Here is a 19,834-nt window from a genome sequence, read left to right as displayed (position 1 = left end):
AGTCTCATTATATTGCCAAAGTAAATCTTGGAGGTCATCTAATCTAACCCACTTACTATACAGATAAGAAAGGTGAAGATCCAAGAAGTTAGTTGACTTGTGTTTGTTCACACACCTACTAAATATCAGAGGCCAGATTTGAAGTTCAGTCTTCCTAAGCCCAAGGTGAAGCCTCTCATCAGTTTTATACTTCCCAACCATTGAGCTTCCAACTTCATCATGAATTGAAATCTCTTTCTCTAAGACTATGATATCTCTAGCTAAATGCAGAGATCTTTACTAAATCTATCCTCATTTTCCTTGAACTTTGTGCTGTATTTGACACTACTTCTCTCTCCCCTTGGGTTTTCATACACTGTGGTTTCTTCCCAAGCTATTTGCCTTTTTCTCAGTTTCCTTTGCTGCATCATTATCCATATACTCCCTTATACATGAGTGTGTATATGTGCTTCCACAGGGATTTGTCCCTTTACATTTTCTCAGTCATCTCATCACTTGCCATGTTTTCAGTTATCAGCTGTATGTGGACAACTCCTAGATCTATAAAATTAACCACAATCTTTCTTCTTAACCCATAGGCCTACATCACCCAGCTATTTATTAAATACTTTCAAATGAATATCCTATACATATGGCAAATGCAGTATATCCAAAACAAAACCATTCATTACTTCTCACTTCCCCTTCTTCCCAAGCTCCTATTTCACTCAGATTCACTGCCTCCACATCATGTTCTGTTCCTTAATTTCCCTCATGTCCCCATATTGAAGCAATGGCCAAGTTTTGTTGATTCTCTTTTTATAATGCATCTTTTAAAACTCTCCTCTCTACTCACAGAGCAAACCACCCTTATGTATAACATTTTGAAAGCTTCCTCATTGGTTTTCTTACCTCAAATTTCTCTCTTCTCTATTCCTCCTTCCATGAAGCTATGAAATTGATATGACTAAAAGACAAATGTGATCAATTTTTCCTAGATCAAGAAGTTTTAATGTGTCCTGTTTTCTGTCAGAGAAAACATAAGGTCTGGTTGTCATTTAAAGTCCTTCACAATATGACTCAGCCTCCCTTTCCAGGTTTATTTTCCAAGACTCTCCTTAACATACTTTGGCCAAATGTGCTTACTTTGCTGTTTTCCATATGGCATCTCATCTCCTATCTCTATGCCAGTTGTTCCCTGCAATCTTGGAATATACCCCCCTCTTAGAAATGCTAGCTTCCTAGCATCATGAAATAATAGACTGAAGGCTTGGGAATCTCAGAAGCAAACTATAGCCTAGCACCTTCATTTTATCAATGAGGCCCATGAGCTCAATTCCCATATGTACTAAGTAACTCAAATATCATCTCCTATATGAGATCTATTCTAATCTCTTCAGTTGCTGATGCTCCCTCTCTCTTTAAAATTATATTTACTTTGACTAAAATTTTCATTTACTTATTACTGTTTACAAGCTTTCCCTAATAAAAAGTCCCTTTCTACAGCTTTGGTTTTTGCTTTTGTACTCCCATTTTCTGATTAAAGACTTAACAAATCCTTTTGGAACAAATGAATGAAGTCTATGCATAAAATTTAACCAGAGGAGAAGTTCCTTCTAGATGGTGAAAGTCTCCAGACGTTCCTTTCTTTTGTCTGAATGACTGGGTGACTCCATCAACTTCCAGTTTTGTATCTTTTGCAAAAATGGAGCCATCTGAATCCTGATAAACTGATAAAAATTCCATTTGTTCTGCTTATTATATGTGAACTTGGGAAAGTCCTTAAACTATGTGGATCTCAGTTTCCTTATGTGTAAAATGAAAGAGTTGAATTAAATGATCTTTAATGCCCCTTCCAACCCCAGATTGATGGCAGTAATAACTAGATGGTCTTTATGATCTATTCCAGCTTCAAATCCATTCTCTTTTGGTCCTATGATCCTTAGCTAAACAGCACAAACAAAAGCACTCTCTAGTGTGCTCCTTCCAAGTTGACATTGAACAATTAAATGCTATTCTTTGGACTCAGTCATTCAACCAGTTTTGAGTCTAAAATAATATAGTACATTATTATCTGCATTTTGCCATCTTTTCCACAAGAAGAAAAAAAGATATTTTATCAACTGTATCATGTATTAATTTCTAAAGAAATGCCTTAGGCAGTGAAGAGTACAATGCAAAGCCTTGGAGTTTGAAAGACCTGAATTTAAATTTTCCTTTAGATATTTACTAGCTATGTGATCCTGAGTAAGTAATTTAACCTGCCTTTTTTCATCTATAAAATACGAGTTGCAATAGAACCTACTTCTCAGGGTTGTTGTAAGGATCAAAAGGATAGTACATGAAATATTTGAAAACTTTAAAGTGCGATGTAAATTTTCCTGATACACTAGTCATTTATCAATGGCTTTCCCAAAATGTGTACAACACTATTATAATAGCCAATTAATGGGTTTCCTTATTTTTAGTCTCTTCCTTTTCCAATTTTGCTTCTTATAGCTACAAGAAATGAAATTAGTTTGTCCTGACCTGTTCCCATCAGTCTGCTAGTAAATGTTTAACAGCTGGCTCTCTAAAAAATGTACATTTGGCATACATTTAAATTTAACCTACATTGCTAACATTTTCTCCATCATTTTCTTAAGTCTAATCAATCAAAACAATAAATCAAGCCCTGATTTATAGTATTCACTAATTTCCAAGCTGTAAATTTAACAATTAGTTCTCACAAGCCAATTCAATCTAACTTCAGAGCACCCTTGCCTGTTCTTGTTGAAGCCATATGAGCTATTGGTTATCACTACTTCTTTTTCTAAATATCCATTAACCATTTCTTTAATAATATAATCAAGAATTTTCCCAGGAGCAACTGGAAGGTTAATCTAGAAGGGTCATTAGGCACATACCTGATGAAATAACATATCAGTTGACCATAACTTTATAAGTAGAATTATAACCTTGAATAAATCATACCTCAATACTTCATGGATTCATTATTTCATTAATGGCACCACTTTCTCAGAAGAGATTGTAATCTATCATGCCTTCTTATCCTGTATGATGTTTTTCCATAGCTTTCTAACTTGTTTTATATACTGGAATCCTGCAGCACTCTAGAGAAACCTATGGATCCCTTCTCAGTTAAAAAAAAAACATTAAAATAACTGAAGGAAATGAAAATGTTCACTTGTTGGTAAAAATAAAAATACAAGTTATGTTTTCTTTCTTTCTACTCATGGACCCCCAAGTTTAGAACCCTAGACAGAGCAAATACACTCTATATGATGGAGACATTCGTCTGCATTAAAACAAAACAACATTTTTTGAAAAACCACACATTTACATATTCATGAATCTTATGACCTCTACAATTTCTTTCAATTTTAAGTCTATGATAGTATGAGTGTTTCAAAGAATATATTTCTTTAAAGCATTTCACCAATAATAACACACTGTCTTTTTATATAAAAAGGTGAGAGTTATAATGCACCTGCAATGCAAAATATAGTTTATTATCTTTTTCAGTGGTGATGATAGGTCTATAGTAATCCATCTATACCAATTCAAACTGATTCACTTTGTAATCCATTTGGGAGACAGATAGCTGGATTTTGAGAAGTAGTATCCTACTTGTCCAAGATACCTGGTCCTTATTGATGAATCTTTTGATTCTGTCTTCATTAGCAAAAACAGCTTCAATTAAGCAAATCATTCCATTGTGTTGTTTAACAATAACTGACCCTGTCTATATCTGCCTTTATAAAATCTCAATACCTTTTTAATTATCAGGAAATGCAAGTATTAAAAAAGAGATTCTTTCAACATCTAAAAAGGAAGATAGTGAATTATAGACAACAACCTGATCTGTTTCCTTTATTCTATTAGGATAATGATGAGAAACTTTAACTGTAATATATCATACACTACCAGATCATAAGCATTTGTGTTTTTAATCTTATCAGGAGATGGTTGAAATCACCAATCTTAATTAAGAACAGATATGTATGTATGTATGTGTGTGTGTGTGTGTGTGTGTGTGTGTGTGTTTATCCTTCAAGGTACGAAATAATCAACAACAGAACATTTCTTAAGTACTTACTATGCAAAAAGCACCAAATTGGTTGTTGGAGATACAAATATATGCATTCTGTTGGGGATTTAAGTTCTTCAAAACATGATCCCAACTTATCTTTTTAGCTTGGTTATAAATTACCCCAGTCCATGAACACTGTGGTCCAGTCATCTGTTAACTAGATTTTTTGCTTTTTTTCTTCATTTCCTGCCTTTGAACTATCTATCCTCTGAATGAAATGTACATCCTCCTCATCATCATCTCCTGATCATCCCAGATGCCAATATTAATCCCATCAATTTTTTTATATTGTTGTTCAGTTGTTTTACTTATGTCTGATTCTTTATGACCTTCATTTTGGGTTTTCTTGGCAACGATAATGGAGTGGTTTGCCATTTCCTTCTTCAACTCACTTTACAAATGAGGAAATTGAGGCAAACAGGGTTAAGTGATTCACCTAGGGTCACACAGCTAGTAAGTATTTAAGTCCACATTTAAACTCAGGTCTTCCTCAGCACTTTCTATTCACTATACCACCTAGTTGCCTTTATCTATTTGGTATAACCCATATAAATATGTATTGTCTTTTGCATGAGATTACAAGCCCCTCAAGATCAGAAGCTATTTTTACCTTTGTATCTCTAATATGGGATATAGTTTATTGCTATTTAGTTGTTTTTCAGTCACAATCAATTCTATGTGATCCTATTTGGAGTTTTCTTGGCAAAGACAACAAAAGAGTTTGCCATTTCCTTGTCTAGTTCATTTTACAAATGAGTACTGAGCAAAACTTAGGAAGTGACTTGCCCAGGGTCACACAGGTACTGAGTGTCTAAGGCCAGATTTGAACTCACAAAAATAAGTCTTTCTGACTGCAAGCTTGGCACTCCATCCACTTTACCACTAAGCTGATCTTGGGGCATAGTAAGAACTTTTAAAATGTATGTTGATTGATTAGTTGATAGATTAGTACAAAGATGAAAAACAACTTAGAAACTATTCTGAATTTCTACACTCTGAGCTAGCTACCTTTTCACCTACAGTGGAATTAAATATGTTACATTTAACCTAGTCAAGTTCCAAGTGATTAAGTGAAGTTCAGTTTCATTGAGAATTCACCCCTCTCTGTGGATCTTACACTTGGGATAGAATGTTCCTGCTGATAGTGTCCTAGGAAAGCAGACAGAAAGAGCTTTTCTATGGTGACTTCATCAGGCACATGTTCAACAAATATTGAATAATAACTTATGGAATTCACTTCCCCTTCCTTTCCTTACAAAACAAAGCCCCAGTTAGGTTTAACATGTGCATTGCAAAATTTCTTCTTATATAATAGGAGAAAAAGTACACATTTATGATTGTTTGGTTTTTCATTCTCATTGTATAAAATGTATGACCATTTAAATCTTATTATGTTGTTGTGAAAGTGAATTAAAACATAATGCTAAGTATAATTCTTAAAATTCTTGGAAAGAAAACAACTCTATAACCCCCCCAAAAAATTAATTATGAGTGTATATGCCCCCATCTAAGATGAAATATCTAACAAAATTATTAATTTTATTTTTTTTATTATTGCACAGGTATGGTTCAAACTAGTAGGCATCTTAAATCCCTTCCTATTCATGGATCCGAGGGTCCTAGGAGATAGCAAGGAAGAAAGAGGTCTGGATTTAAAGTTAAGAGCCGAGTTAAGATCTTGCCTCAAACTTCATTTAATTACTTCATGTCTCAGTTTCCCCAGCTGTAGAATGAGTGACTTAGACTTAATGGCCCCTAAGGTTTTTTCCAGCTGGTAAATTTATGCTATGATTCTATAATCTTCATTTGAGGAAAAACAAAAAATAATTTCCATTGCAGATAAAATATGTGGTAAAATTATTAGAATATTTGAAACTTGGTGTTTCAGAGATATGCATTATGAAAAAATTAAATGCCTTTCTTCTTTGTGGATAATTATAAGAAAGAAGTATTAGTTCCTTTTATGCTACAAAAAGAAAATAAATGCAAATTAATATATAGGAGAAATGTGAGACTTATTTAAAGCATTTAAAATATCATGGCCTTAAAGGTCAAGTACTTTGTTTTATTAAGTTAGTTTGATTTGAGTTCTAAACAATGTCGGATACCTCTTAATTGCTAAAGAAACCCCACATTATAGTAATAAAGAAGGAAGAAGAAGAGGAGGACAAGGAAGAAGAGAATGAAGAAGAGAAGCAGAAGGACAAAGAGAAAGGGAGAAGGAGGATAAAGGAAGAAGGGATGGAGAGGAAAAAGGGAAGGAAATAGTGAAAAGAGAGAGAAGGAAGAAATGAAGGAATCATTTACTTAGGGAAGTTTAAAAAAAAAAAGCTAACCATAAAATCTAAACTTCTCTTCAAATACAAAAATCAGTTCCCCTCTACAACATACACACATGTATACATACACACAAAACTACCTTCATGGCATATATTATATTCTAATTTATGGTTTCTGAGATAAATTATTTTCCTTAGACTTCAACAAAAACCAAAAGGTATTGCTGTCTCTCTGCTCTATCAAACACAACTATTTTTCAGGGGGGAATACTATAATCAATACAGAAACAAAATTATCTGTAGATCATTAAATTTTCTTTCAGTACTAATATAGTAGAATAGAATAAGTAGGTATAGACTTATGGATATAATGTCATACAAACAAGAAGAAATAAAGTGAGAGAATATATGCAATCTTTGTTTGAACAAGTAAAAAAAAAAATATATATATATATATATATATATATATATATATATATATATATAATTTGAAAGGTCATAATTGCTTACATTTATCCATACAATTCCAACTACAATATTTTTCACTTCCCATTCTGAAAGGAAAAATGTATTTTCCTCACCAATATTTTCCTTACTAACTTTTCTATTACTGTCAAAAGTACCAACATCCCTCTCAGTCACCGATGTTCACAATCTAGGTATTCTCCTTGACTCCTCACCCTCAGGACCTTGAATCCACCCGGTATCCAGTCGGTTGCCAATCACTGCTCTTTCAGTCTTCCTAACATCTTATCATGCATGCCTCCTTTTCTCCTTTGATACTACCACAACCCTGGTAAAGCCTTCATCACCTTGTACCAAAACAATTGCAACAACCTGATGGTAGGTCTCCCCATTCTAATCTGTCCTCTACTCAGCTGTCAACTGTCTTCCAATTCAAAAAGAAAATCCTTTTTAGATTTCAAAACCCTTCATAACCTGACCCCTTCATATTTTTTTTCCATTTTTGTTAAATCATCTTAGCTTTTTCCAATTCTGCAATCCAGTAACAAATTCTACATCTAGACTCTTGTTATTTTAATTGGCTGCCCCCTCCTCATCTCTTCCTTCTCATCTTGATCTTGGCTTCCTGCAAATGTCAACTAAAGTATCTACAGAAAGCCTTTTCCAAAATTCCCTTAATTTTAGTGTTTTCCCGTTGAAATTATCTGCAATATATCCTGTATGTATTTTGTCTATATGTTTAGTTGCTTCCATATGATTTCTTTAATTAGACTGTGAACTCCATAAGAGAAGGGATTGTCTTTAGCTGTTTTTTATTTCTTAACATTTAGCCCAATGCTCGGCACATACTAGTGCTTAAGAACTTGATTTGATTTTGGATGCACCTGTTTACACATGCACCCTACTGCATGGAACTAACAAGGTCCTCAGAATTGAATAATAACCTTGTCACCACTTACTTCTTATATAGTCATTCATTCTACATTAACATCCTATTTTCATGCAGAGGTGATTCTGCCTTCCTCATACCTAAGAAGGATGACCAACTCTAGAAATTCCTGACAACTAGGAAAAACTTTGAATTTAGAAACTAAATATATGATTGTCCTCTGAAATCCAGTCTAATCCTGTTGGAAACTTCCCAATATGTTAGTAGGTCTTTTCATGAGCTCCTGTGACCAAAATATTCATGACTCAAGTGGAAGGAATACCTCAACCAATATTACAAGCCCCTGAAATACTGAATAATTAATCTTGGTGATGATGGTTAAGTTATTTCAATCAAGTTAAATTTTCTTTGGCCCCACTGGAAGTTTGTTTTGTTTTGTTTGGTTGTTTTTTTGGGGGTTTTTTGTTTTTTTTTTTTGCCAAAGACCCCAGAGTGGTTTGCCTTTTTCTTCTCTAGTTCATTTTATAGATAAGAAAACTGAGATTATTAATAATAAGAATCTGAAACCAAAGGGAATCTGAAAAATCATCTAGTCCTATTCCCTTTATGATGAGGAAAACATCTCTGAGAAATGAGGAAAATGTCAGCAGCTAGTTAGAGAATCAAGATTCATAAATTGAGGTTAACTCAAAATGTAGTACCCCACTCCTCCCTTTTTTCAATAACTTAAAGATTAGTACCAAAAACTTCAAATTCAGATCAAATAACCATCAGGCATTCACTAAACTCTTATTACATGCCAGCCATTGTGTGAGTAGCTATGGATATAATGGCAAAAATGAAAGAGTACCTGCTCTAAAGGAGCTCAAGTTTCTTGGAAAGGTGCAGAGAACGGGGAGGATGAGGATGTATATACAGAACACATAAAATATATACAAAGTAAATATGTAGCAGTGCAACTATGTGGCAAAATGAAGAGAATACTGGGCCCGCTCATCTTCCTAAATTCAAATCTGGCCTTAGATACTTTCTAGCTGTGTGATCCTGGGCAAGTCATTTAACCCTGATTTCCCCAGTTTCTTCTTCTAAAAATGAGCTGGAAAAGGAAATGGGAAACCATTCTAGCATCTTTGTCAAGAAAACTCCATATGAGATCATAAAGAATCAAACAGAACTAAAAATCAACTCAACAACAATTATGCAGCAATTTCAGCAAGATAGACTATCAGAGACTGGAAGGAATAAGAAAGACCTTGTATAGGAAGTGACAGCTGAACTGAGATTTAAGCAGGATAGGGATTCTAAAAGGAGAAGATTAAAAGGGAGCTCATGCCAGGTCTAGGAGATATAGGAGGCAGAAATTCAAATGAGAAGACTAGGCCAGACTGACTGCATTAGAAAGAGTATGAAGAAGGGGCATAATAAGTCTAGCTAGGCTGAAACCAGACTGTGAGGAGCTTTAAATGCCAAAAGGAGGAATTTATATTTGATCCTAGAGGTAATCAGAAGCCTTTGAAGTTTCCTGAGCAAGGGAATGACATGGTTAGGCCTGTGCTTAGACTATTACTTTGGCAGTGGAGTGGGGTGAAGGGGAAAGGAGGAGCCTACAGGCAGGGTCACATTTAGGAGACTATGATAATAGGTCCAAGGAAGAAATAATATGAACATGAACTAGAATGAGAATTTCATTCCTTAAATACAAAGACAACAAAAATAAAAGAAATGTGGTCATTTTGAATCCAAGTATATTTTTATGTTCACTATTATATATATATATATATATATATATATATATATAAAAAACATTATTTCAGCTATTTCCCTAATGATTTATCCTATTTATAAATGACATTGACCCTTAGAACATTGTGATGCTTAATAAATGAGATCTACAGTTATTCCACAGAATGATTTCCACACAGAAAAACAAACAAACAAAAAGAATAAACAAGTGGATGAAGAATGCCTGTTTCCAGATTATGATATGCAGGATGGATGGACTAGAACCCAGCACCTTAAACTGTAGTTCATAATCCCATGGGGGTCTCTTAACTAGATACAGAAGTCATGAAATTATGATTTATTATCAGTAACTGTTTGATTTGTATATCTACCTTATACACCTATATATTTAGGTCACATAAAATTTCTCAGGTGAAAAGGGGTTGCAAGTGGAAAAAGTTTAAGAAGACCTGCTCTAGATCCTCTATTTATCTATCTACCTACCTTTCTGTATATATTTATCTTTCTATCCATCCATCTCTGTTTACCTATCTCTGTGTGTAAGTATACACACACACATACACACACACACACACACATATATAAACTTTCAGTTGTATGTGATTCATTATGATCCAATTTGAGGTTTTCTTGGCAAAGCTACTGGAATGATTTGTGTTTTTATTCTCCAGCTCATTTTACAGATGAGGAAACTGAGGTAAACAGGGTTAAATAAATTGCCTGAAATCACACAGCTAAGTGTCTGAGGCCAGATTTGAACCCCCATAGATGAGTCTGTCTGTCATCAGACCTAGTACTCTACCTCAACACCTAGGTACTCCACATATTCATATATAAAATGTCTTCCCTCATTTCAGGCAGTACAAATGGACAATAATCTAGGCCTGGAATTGAACTGGGGACAGGAGGTATTCAGGCTAGACTGCTGATGGGAAAACAATTAATACTTTTAATGACTCGAAGCTTCTCCCTGAAACAAAAGCCTATCTTTTTAACAAGGTTCTTCCCATGATGCTGATAGCTATGAGTCATGGAATACCACAGTCTCCAAAGAATTAAAACTAAGGTTCACCCAAAGGGCAATGGAGAAGATCGTGTTGGGTCTAAGTAGGCTACAATGCAAGTCCAACAAAGAAATGTGCAGAAGTAGCATAAAGAAGGTTATCAAAGAAAAGAATTACACAAAAGAAGATGGACTAGCTATGTGACCCAAAAAAAGCCCCAAAACTAAGGGCCTGACAACCCAAGTGCTACATTGTTATGTAGGCCATCCAAAATCACCTGGCATATTGCATGAACCCTTTAGGGAAGATTCTTGGGACAACAAGAATAAGAATAAAGCTGGATAAGAAGGCAGAGATGGGATGTGATCTGTATCACTGGAGGGAAGACACATATTAAAGAAATCAAAGGATCACTGCTTAATCAAAGTTAAGTATTATTCAGTGATTTACAGGGATATATTTCTTTCACAAAATGTGCAAACATTCAGTAAAATAATTCACAAGGGGGGAGGTAAAGGGGATTTAAATCAATTTTATTACCCTTAGAATATAGTCACACTTAGACTGCTTTCATAGTTAATAATGTACTATAAAAAGTAAGAATATTGAAATTGGTTCTAGAAGCCTTGGATTCAAAATCTGTGTTAGTAGCTGTGGGATATAATGACATCATTTAAACCTTCTGAATATTGGTTCCCTCATCCATAAAATGGGGATAGTAAACATTTGTTGTATTTATATAATCTATTTTCTTCATTAACTAGGTTCTTGCTCAGAAAGGATTCAGAGTTTTCAGAGTGCTGACCATCAGCCAGAGATTATATTTCCCTGAGAGATTCCATATTGCTCTTGCCTTTCCCTCATAGATCTTGTTTATTTGAGTAATTGATGAACCTACCCACTATTATTGATGCCATTTAGTCCTGTAGTGAAACTGGTCCCCCCCCCTCCAAGACGTTTTTTTAATTGATGGGAATCATATTAGCAGTCTGCCAATTCTCCTAAACAGGGTTTTTAATGATGACTTACATAAATATTAACCAAAATTTTTCACAATTTTGGTCAAGAATTCCTTCAAAACACTTCCAGGGGTCCTCAAACTTTTTTTTTTCTTTTTTTAAATAACTTTATTGACAGAACCCATGCCAGGGTAATTTTTTACAACATTATCCCCTGCACTCACTTCTGTTCCGATTTTTCCCCTCCCTCCCTCCACTCCCTCCCCCAGATGGCAAGGAGTCCTATACATGTTAAATATGTCACAGTATATCCTAGATACAATATATGTGTGCAGAACCGAACAGTTCTCCTGTTGCACAGGAAGAATTGGATTCAGAAGGTAGAAATAACCCGGGAAGAAAAGCAAAAATGCAAACAGTTTACATTCATTTCTTTGGGTGTAGCTGCTTCAGTTCATCATTGATCAATTGAAACTGAGTTAGATCTTCTCTTTGTCAAAGAAATCCACTTCCATCAGAATACATCCTCATACAGTATTGTTGTTGAAGTGTGTATAATGATCTCCTAGTTCTGCTCATTTCACTTAGCATCAGTTCATGTAAGTCTCTCCAACTCTCTCTGTATTCGTCCTGCTGGTCATTTCTTACAGAACAATAATATTCCATAACATTCATATACCACAATTTACCCAACCATTCTCCAATTGATGGGCATCCATTCATTTTCCAGTTTCTGATCACTACACAAAGGGCTGCCACAAACGTTTTGGCACATACAGGTCCCTTTCCCTTCTTTTGTATTGCTTTGGGATATAAGCCCAGCAGTAGCACTGCTGGATCAAAGGGTATACACAGTTTGAACATTCTGGGGGCATAATTGCAGATTGCTCTCCAGAATTGTGGGATTCGTTCACAACTCTACCAACAATGCATCAGTGTCCCAGTTTTCCCGCATCCCCTCCAACACTCATCATTATTTTTTCCTCTCATCTTAGCCAATCTGACACGTGTGTAGTGGTATCTCAGAGTTGTCTTAATTTGCATTTCTCTGATCAATAGTGATTTGGAATACTTTTTCATATGAGGGGAAATAGTTTCAATTTCATCATCTGAAAATTGTCTGTTCACATCCTTTGATCATTTATCAATTAGAGAAGGCTTGATTTCTTATAAATTAGAGTCAATTCTCTATATATTTTGGAAATGAGGCCTTTATCAGAACTTTTAATTGTGAAGATGTTTTCCCAGTTTGTTGCTTCCCTTCTAATCTTGTTTGCATTCGTTTTGTTTGTACAAAGGCTTTTTAATTTGATGTAATCAAAATTTTCTATTTTGTGATCAATAATGGTCTCTAGTTCATTTTTGGTCACAAATTTCTTCCTCCTCCACAAGTCTGAGAGATAAACTATACTATACTCCTCTAATTTATTTATAATCTCGTTCTTTATGCCTAAAACATGGACCCATTTTGATCTTATCTTGGTGTACGGTGTTAAGTGTGGGTCCATGCCCTCAAACTTTTTAAATAGGGGGACAGTTCACTGTCTCTCAGACTGTTGGAGGGCTGGACTATAGTAAAAACAAAAACTTTGTTTTGTGGGCCTTTAAATAAAGAAACTTCATAGCCCGGGGTGAGGGGGATAATCTTCCTCAGCAGCTTTATCTGGCCCACAGGCCACAGTTTGAGGACTCCTGCTTCATACCAAAAGCAGTTGCTATCTGGTTACAGTCATTTAACTGCACCTAATTTATAAATTAAGTTTAGTTTCTATGCCTCTAACTTTTTACCCCTCAAAATTGAATAGCTTCCACAGTGGGAATGTGTATAACAGCTTCCTCCATAAAGACTGCCTTTGCTTCTTCCTTTTCATCTCTAAGTGTACCTTTTTGCATTGTGATAATCAAGTTCTCTTTGATGTAGTCAAGAAATCCTTTATTATTGGCTTTGGAATACCTTACAAGGTAGTTCTCCAGTTCTGACTTAGCCTCCTTAATTTATAGTTTGTATCTGATCTGCCCTTTATGGGTTCACTATTTTTCTTCACTTGGACAGTTTCTAAGTTGTTGTTTTTTTGAAATATGCTTCTTTCTTTTCTTTTTCGGTTCATGACAATTAGATGTTTTTTAATTGGGAAGGACCTCATATATTTGGGAAGGAAGAGTTCATATATTTGAATGGGAAATGCATATAGATGGATGGGGAAAATAGGGCACAAAGCTGCTGAAGTCACCAATTATAACAAAGGTGTATTTAAGGAGTGTCAAAATCTTGATGATGTTAGAATTAGAAACATCTTGATGGAAACTGCCCTTCTGGTGTGGTAAGAAGGAATGAGAGAGGGAGGAAGAGAGGAAAAGAAAGAAAGAAGGAGGAGGAGGGAACAAATGAGTATCCAAGATCTTGGAGCCCTGATGGTTGTGGGAGAAAGTCAGAAGCACTGTGTGTGAAGGGAACTAAGACATATGAAGACTATAAGCAACAGCACTAGTGAGTGCATGAGAATCCAATATGACAATGAATCCATTTAGAGGAAGACTGGTTTGTGTTCTTTAGCCTAAGGTTTCCCCAATATCTTAGTAACTGCATTAGAAGACATAATGACTATATAACTCTAATTTAGTGGGAAATTTTTGGTGGTTTCTACAAGAGAAGAAAGGATTCCTGAGATGTTAGGTCACAAAGGGAACATAGAGTACCAGGCAATGAGTAACAATCGCATGCCTGCAAATGAAAGATAGCTAATATTTTAGTATAACCTCATGACAAGTGAATCTTCTGTCTACATACCTCACAAGTGCTCCTTGCATATCACAATGACTGGAATTCACTATCTTCCAAGATAAGCATTCCATTTTCAAGGACAATTATTTGTTAGGATGATTTTCCTTATATTGAATAGAAACTTCTACTTCTAACTTCTACCCACTGATCCTAGGTTGTCTACTAGGAGTATTCAGAAGTCTAATTCTTCCTTTTATATAACAGGCTAGAAAATATTGAAGATAGCCATCTTTCTCACTCCACCTTATTTCCTTATAGAAATTAAATATCCAGTTCTGCTATGGATCATTATTTAGTCTGGTTTTGAATCTCAGCACCATCCTGGAAGAAGATGCCTTGGTTTAAAAATAACCCATATGAATGTAGCTCTGAGAACTGAACTCCACACTTTGGAAGTGACCCTATCAATGCAGAGGAAAATAAGACCATAACCTCCCTTGCCCTGAATTCTGCACTTATACTTCTATTATAAATATTGTTTTGTCTTTCATTGCTACAACCTCACATCCAGCTTACATCTTTTTCTTATGCACTATTATCTAGCCATGTTTCCCCAGTTAAACATAGAATTGATATTTTCATTTAATAATTTGGGTGTGGGGTTTCTTTGTTTTCTGCTGCTTAGTCTTTTTATTAAAGCTAAACTTCTGATAAGGTGATATCATACAGACACTATATATAGCTATTTCATAAGTTTTTTTTTTAATTCATTTCAGTCTTTTCCTTAACATTCTTTCATGTAGTAACCTCTGCCAAAACCGAACACTTTGTGGAGTCCTTTAATTTTTCCTCACAAATTAGAATGTCCTGCTTAGTTGTCCTGTGATTCTTCTTACATTCATTGACAGTGGATTCCTGTATCATTGTTTAAGTCACAACTATTCAACACCAAGTTGAATATATTCCTTTCTTTGACATTTGTAAAAGCTAATCTTGATGAAATATTGTACCAATCTAGAGATTTTGGCAAAAACACTAGATTTTGAAGTCAGAGAACTGCATTCACATGCTTTGAGCTACTACTACCTATATTACATGTGCAAATTATTTGATGTTTGTGTGCCTTAAGTTTTTTTTCCTTTGGTACAATACTGAGTCTTGTAGTTATTGTTCAATTATTTCTAACTCTTCTTGATCCCATTTGGGGTTTTCTTGGCAAAGATATTGGTCTGGTTTGCCATTTCCTTCTCCAGTTCATTTTACAGATGAGATTATTGAGGCAAACAGATTTAAGTGACTTGCTCAAAGCCACCCAGCTGATAAATGCTTGAGGTGAAATTTAAATTCAAGATTAGCATTCCCAATTCCAAGTCTAATGCTAATACTCTACCTAACTGTTACAAGATTGAGCTACAGGGCATCTAAGGTCCCTTGAGAACTCCCTATGGATTGCTCAAGTTTCCTGTTATTATCATTATTACTATTATCATATTACTATGAGCCTTCATTTAAAAATCTCTTTAAGCCTGATAAAGGTCTCCTATATATTATCTAATTTGAAGCTCACAACACTTGGCAGTTAGGTGGCACAAGTGGATAAAGGGCTGGATTGCTTGAAATCAGGAAGATCTTGTGTTCAAATGTGACCTTTGACATTTACTAGCTGAATGACCTAGAGCAAGTCACTTAACTAATGTTTGCCCCAGTGTCCTCATCTATAAAATGGAGATAATAATAGCACCTATATCCCAGGGTTGTTGTGAAGATCAAATGAATTAATTTAAGCATCATATAACTTTATTATTATAACTGTCATTAATTATTTCAGTTTTACAATAAGGAAATTAAGTCTCAGAGAGGCTAAATAATTTGCCCAGGAACGTGCTGCTGGTAAGGATGTAAGGTATATTAACATTTTATATGACATATTCAGTCTCAAAGCCAATTCGGTTCATCTTTCTGTGCATAAACACACACACACACACATAGAGAGAGAGAGAGATGGGTATGTTTTATATCTATATTTATATATCCAATGAAAGGTAATTTTCCAAAAGTAAATTTGCAAATGATGTGTTTCTTTATACAGTTACATGCTATCCAGACAATATGAGCTGTGTAATACAAATATAATTTTCCCTTAACTCATCTGATCAATTTGTTATCTTGAGTTCATCTATGAACTACTGAAGATTTTATGACTTTTGATAAGTGGGTATTCTGCTCACAGAACATTTTAGTATTTACTTATTAATTCATTGTCCTTATTAAACAAGTGGAGCCAATGTTTATGTAAGCTAAGAATTAAGCCCGTAAAAATGAATTGAAGAATGAGGAAAATATCATTAGTTGGATTCTTACCATAATTCAAGCCTCTCTGTTTCAAATTATCTCCCCCAAATTTTGTTAAAATTCCAACAATGATCTATCAATCTTTTGGGTCTTAAATCTTCAAGAATGCCTTATTAAAATGGCTTATAACCCCAGGTCACTCTTTTAAACATTCCAGGCTGCTGCCTCAGTGGAGATTAGCTGACAACTAAAAGTAAGTTTCATCTTACTCTAGACTGGGGAGAAAGAACAAGAAGGAGACTCTTCAGAAGAGGAGAGGAGAAGAAGGGTGCCAAAAATACACTCACCTGCTTGGTAATTTTGTCCATAATTGGCCTTGATGGTGTATTATTTTAAACCTTCATTATTTAGAGAAAAAATAGTTTCACAAATTACCTTCAAAGAAAAGTGTCTATCTTCCTGCTTTGGAAGATTCTAGCATTTTAAAATAAAGAAAACAACTAATATTTGCACAACAATCATTATAGTGTACACATAATTATAGATTTCTACATTACTATGACTGACCTGAAGTTGTGGGAAACCTGTGTTTTAACAGTGAAAGCTCTTAAGTCCTGTTGTAACCCAGTGCCTTTTGACAATATGGAAACGAAAATTGAAAACGGATAAGCATTTTACATTTAAATGGGTTTAACATAAATGTGTATTAAGTCATTTCATGGACGATTGCACAAATATCTTTAGCAAACTTAGCACACGTGTGCACAGATACAGTAACCATTAATGTCTGCAGTATTTGAGAAATGAGGTAGAGATTCAATTGGAAAAAAAAAAAAAAAACACTAGGTCTCTGCTGAAGAAAATGTAATAAGGCTCTAAGGGACTCACTCTAATAATATAACAGCATCTGCAATGGCCAGACCACAACAGAAGAGAATATATGTCACTGAGAGCCAATTTAACAAGAAAAAAAGCATTTCCCCAGAGTATCTAAGCTCCCCCAACCTCCCACAAAGAAAATTGAATTTTGGAGGTCACACCTTGGGCAGGTTACCAGAGCGAGAAAGCTTAACATTCTTTATGTCATGTGCCCTGGCAGGTTAATGCTATTCTAACCATGGTCTCTACAGAAGGTTTGCCACTGAAACCATAACACTTTTAAACTATCTAGGAAAGCCTGCAATTCTGAGAAGACAGATGTACCCGACGCGGCTATATACTACATTGGTTGCTCTGGGGAGCCGGATCCACTTAGAACACTTTAAAGCGAAGGAGCCATTGTTCTGGATTCTGACAGAGTGCAAAGAACTCAAATGGTGTGTAAAGGACTCTATGTCCAGGGAACAATCAGCAGTCACATTTTGCAAGTTTCTAACTCATAACAGAAGAGTAGAGAGTAGGGTGGAGAAGACAGAGTCAGCCAGGCAGGCAGGTAGAGAGAGTTAAGCACGATTTGTTTAAACGAGACCCAGAAATGAACTGTTAAAAGAAAGAAAGAAGTGTCCATGTCAAACTAAGACGAACTATTTGTGTTTTAAATTAAATGGGATCTTGGCTCAGAGCTACAAGAGCTCCTGTTGGGGCGTGCTCAGTGTACCTTCCTGGGATTGAAGGACATCCAGTGTTTATTCGGGGGCTTTTTCCTCCTCGAGAGAAAGCAAGAGGCTTTGGTGTGTACTGCCTTTTGGCACTGCCACACTAGGACACCTTTGCAGCAACATGTGGACTGGCTCATAGACTATCTCGAGGAAAACTCTCCAGCTGGAGTTACTAAGGGGCACACACGTACTATAGGAAAGCTCTAAATTACCCTGGGGGGAAATCTCTGCCTTGAGCTTTGAACTTGGCAGTTCCTAAGGATTTACATTCAACCTCCTCACCACAATTTCTACAATTTCTAATTCATTCACATTCTCTCTCTCTCTCTCTCTCTCTCTCTCTCTCTCTCTCTCTCTCTCTCTCACACACACACACACACACACGCACACACACACACACACACATATACACACATACACACATACACACACACCCTACCTTTCTACTTATCCTGACAGCGCGCTCTCTACCGGGCGTTCTGTCCCAGCAGAGAGGCAAGGGGTAAGCGCAAGGTAGTAAGGGGTAAGACACTTCCACCCTCCTAATACTCTTACTCTCACACCCGCACCCACATCCCTCAGCCCCACTTCTCTGTCACAAGTATCTCAATAAATAGGAAAGCTCGGAATGATCGAAAGGATGCGAGCAGGTACCTAGTCGAAGTCCCACATTAGCCCGGACAATTTGAACTGACCCTTACTGCTTTGGCGCTCCCTAGGGAAAGACGCTTTTACTTACCAAAGCCACGCTTCGGTTCGAGCTTCCAGCAACCCGCTGCCCCATCCCACGAATGCACACTGCGGTTCCCCCAGAGTGTGCAATGCGGAGCCCAGCCAGCGCGCGGCCGGAGGCCGGGAGGGGAGAGAAGGGGAGGGGGAGTGGAGAGGAGGGGAGAGGAGACGGGAGGGAGGGCGCGGGAGGAGAGGGTGGGGGGCTGCAAGGGGCACGCGCTGTCACTCCCACTTCGCCCCCTACTTCCAGCGATGGAACCTTCAGCTGGCCAGCTTTCCAGCTTCTCGGTGCTCCGGACCAATCAGCAAGCGGCTGGAGAAGCCGAGCCCACCACCGGGCTTTCTTATTGGCCCGAGCCAACAAAATCCAACTCCTGAATAGTCAGCTGGGGAAATCAAAGTAAACTCAAGCTTGTGGGCTGAGAACTCTTTAAGCCTCTGAGTCCGGGGGCAGTCAGGGGAAGGGTTTCAAGGTGAGTTAAAGGGCTTTGGACCGTTCTCTTGGCATGTACTGTAGCTTCTAGGGTCAGACTGCAGAGCCTGTCCTGCCTGCCGAAAGAGAAGGGATCATGGGACCTTCCCTGGGAGGCAGTTCCCAGTGATCTTTTATTTATAGCTCTGTTTTCTCAGGTTGCAGTACTCCTTCCTGTGCGGAGACTATCTCCACTCACTACCTCGACTAAGTGCCTTTGGGAATCCTTGGGAAACAGCTGAGCATCAGGAAAACCACAGACCGTCAAGGAAACCAGTGGTTTGAGAAGCAGGGACTTGATGAAATCCCCAATTCACTTAAATTGGGATAAGTAAAATTCACTAAACAGAGAAGAGTGCATGTAGAGGAAGCAGTTCCAATTGTAGACACCGAGGGCACGGTCAAGGCCAGTTTATTTTTGCAATAATCATGTGGAAGTGATGGGATGCGGTGTATTTGTTTGGGAGGGGGTGATGGCAGGAGAACGATGGAAAGCATCCATAGGTTAGGAAACTAGCAGTTGGGGGCAGAGGCAATAGCTATTCTCGTGCTTACTTTCTTCTTCCCGCCTCCCTGGAGGCCACACACAGCTCTCCTCCAAATAAAA

General features: G+C 36.6%; 1 protein-coding gene across 1 annotated transcript in view; it reads right to left on the bottom strand.

Moving 5' to 3' along the window:
• Window positions 1–18,891, bottom strand: part of LYPD6 (LY6/PLAUR domain containing 6) — a 157,914-nt gene extending 139,023 nt beyond the window's left edge. The window contains exon 1 of the mRNA XM_003763856.2: window positions 18,763–18,891. The gene's annotated coding sequence lies outside the window, so the exon portion shown is untranslated. The remainder of the gene's footprint in view (window positions 1–18,762) is intronic.
• Between the last annotated feature and the right edge of the window lie 943 nt (window positions 18,892–19,834).

The sequence above is a fragment of the Sarcophilus harrisii genome, chromosome 3, assembly GCF_902635505.1.
Source record: "Sarcophilus harrisii chromosome 3, mSarHar1.11, whole genome shotgun sequence".
Lineage (NCBI taxonomy): Eukaryota > Metazoa > Chordata > Mammalia > Dasyuromorphia > Dasyuridae > Sarcophilus > Sarcophilus harrisii.
This window is presented reverse-complemented; position numbering and strand designations above follow the sequence as displayed.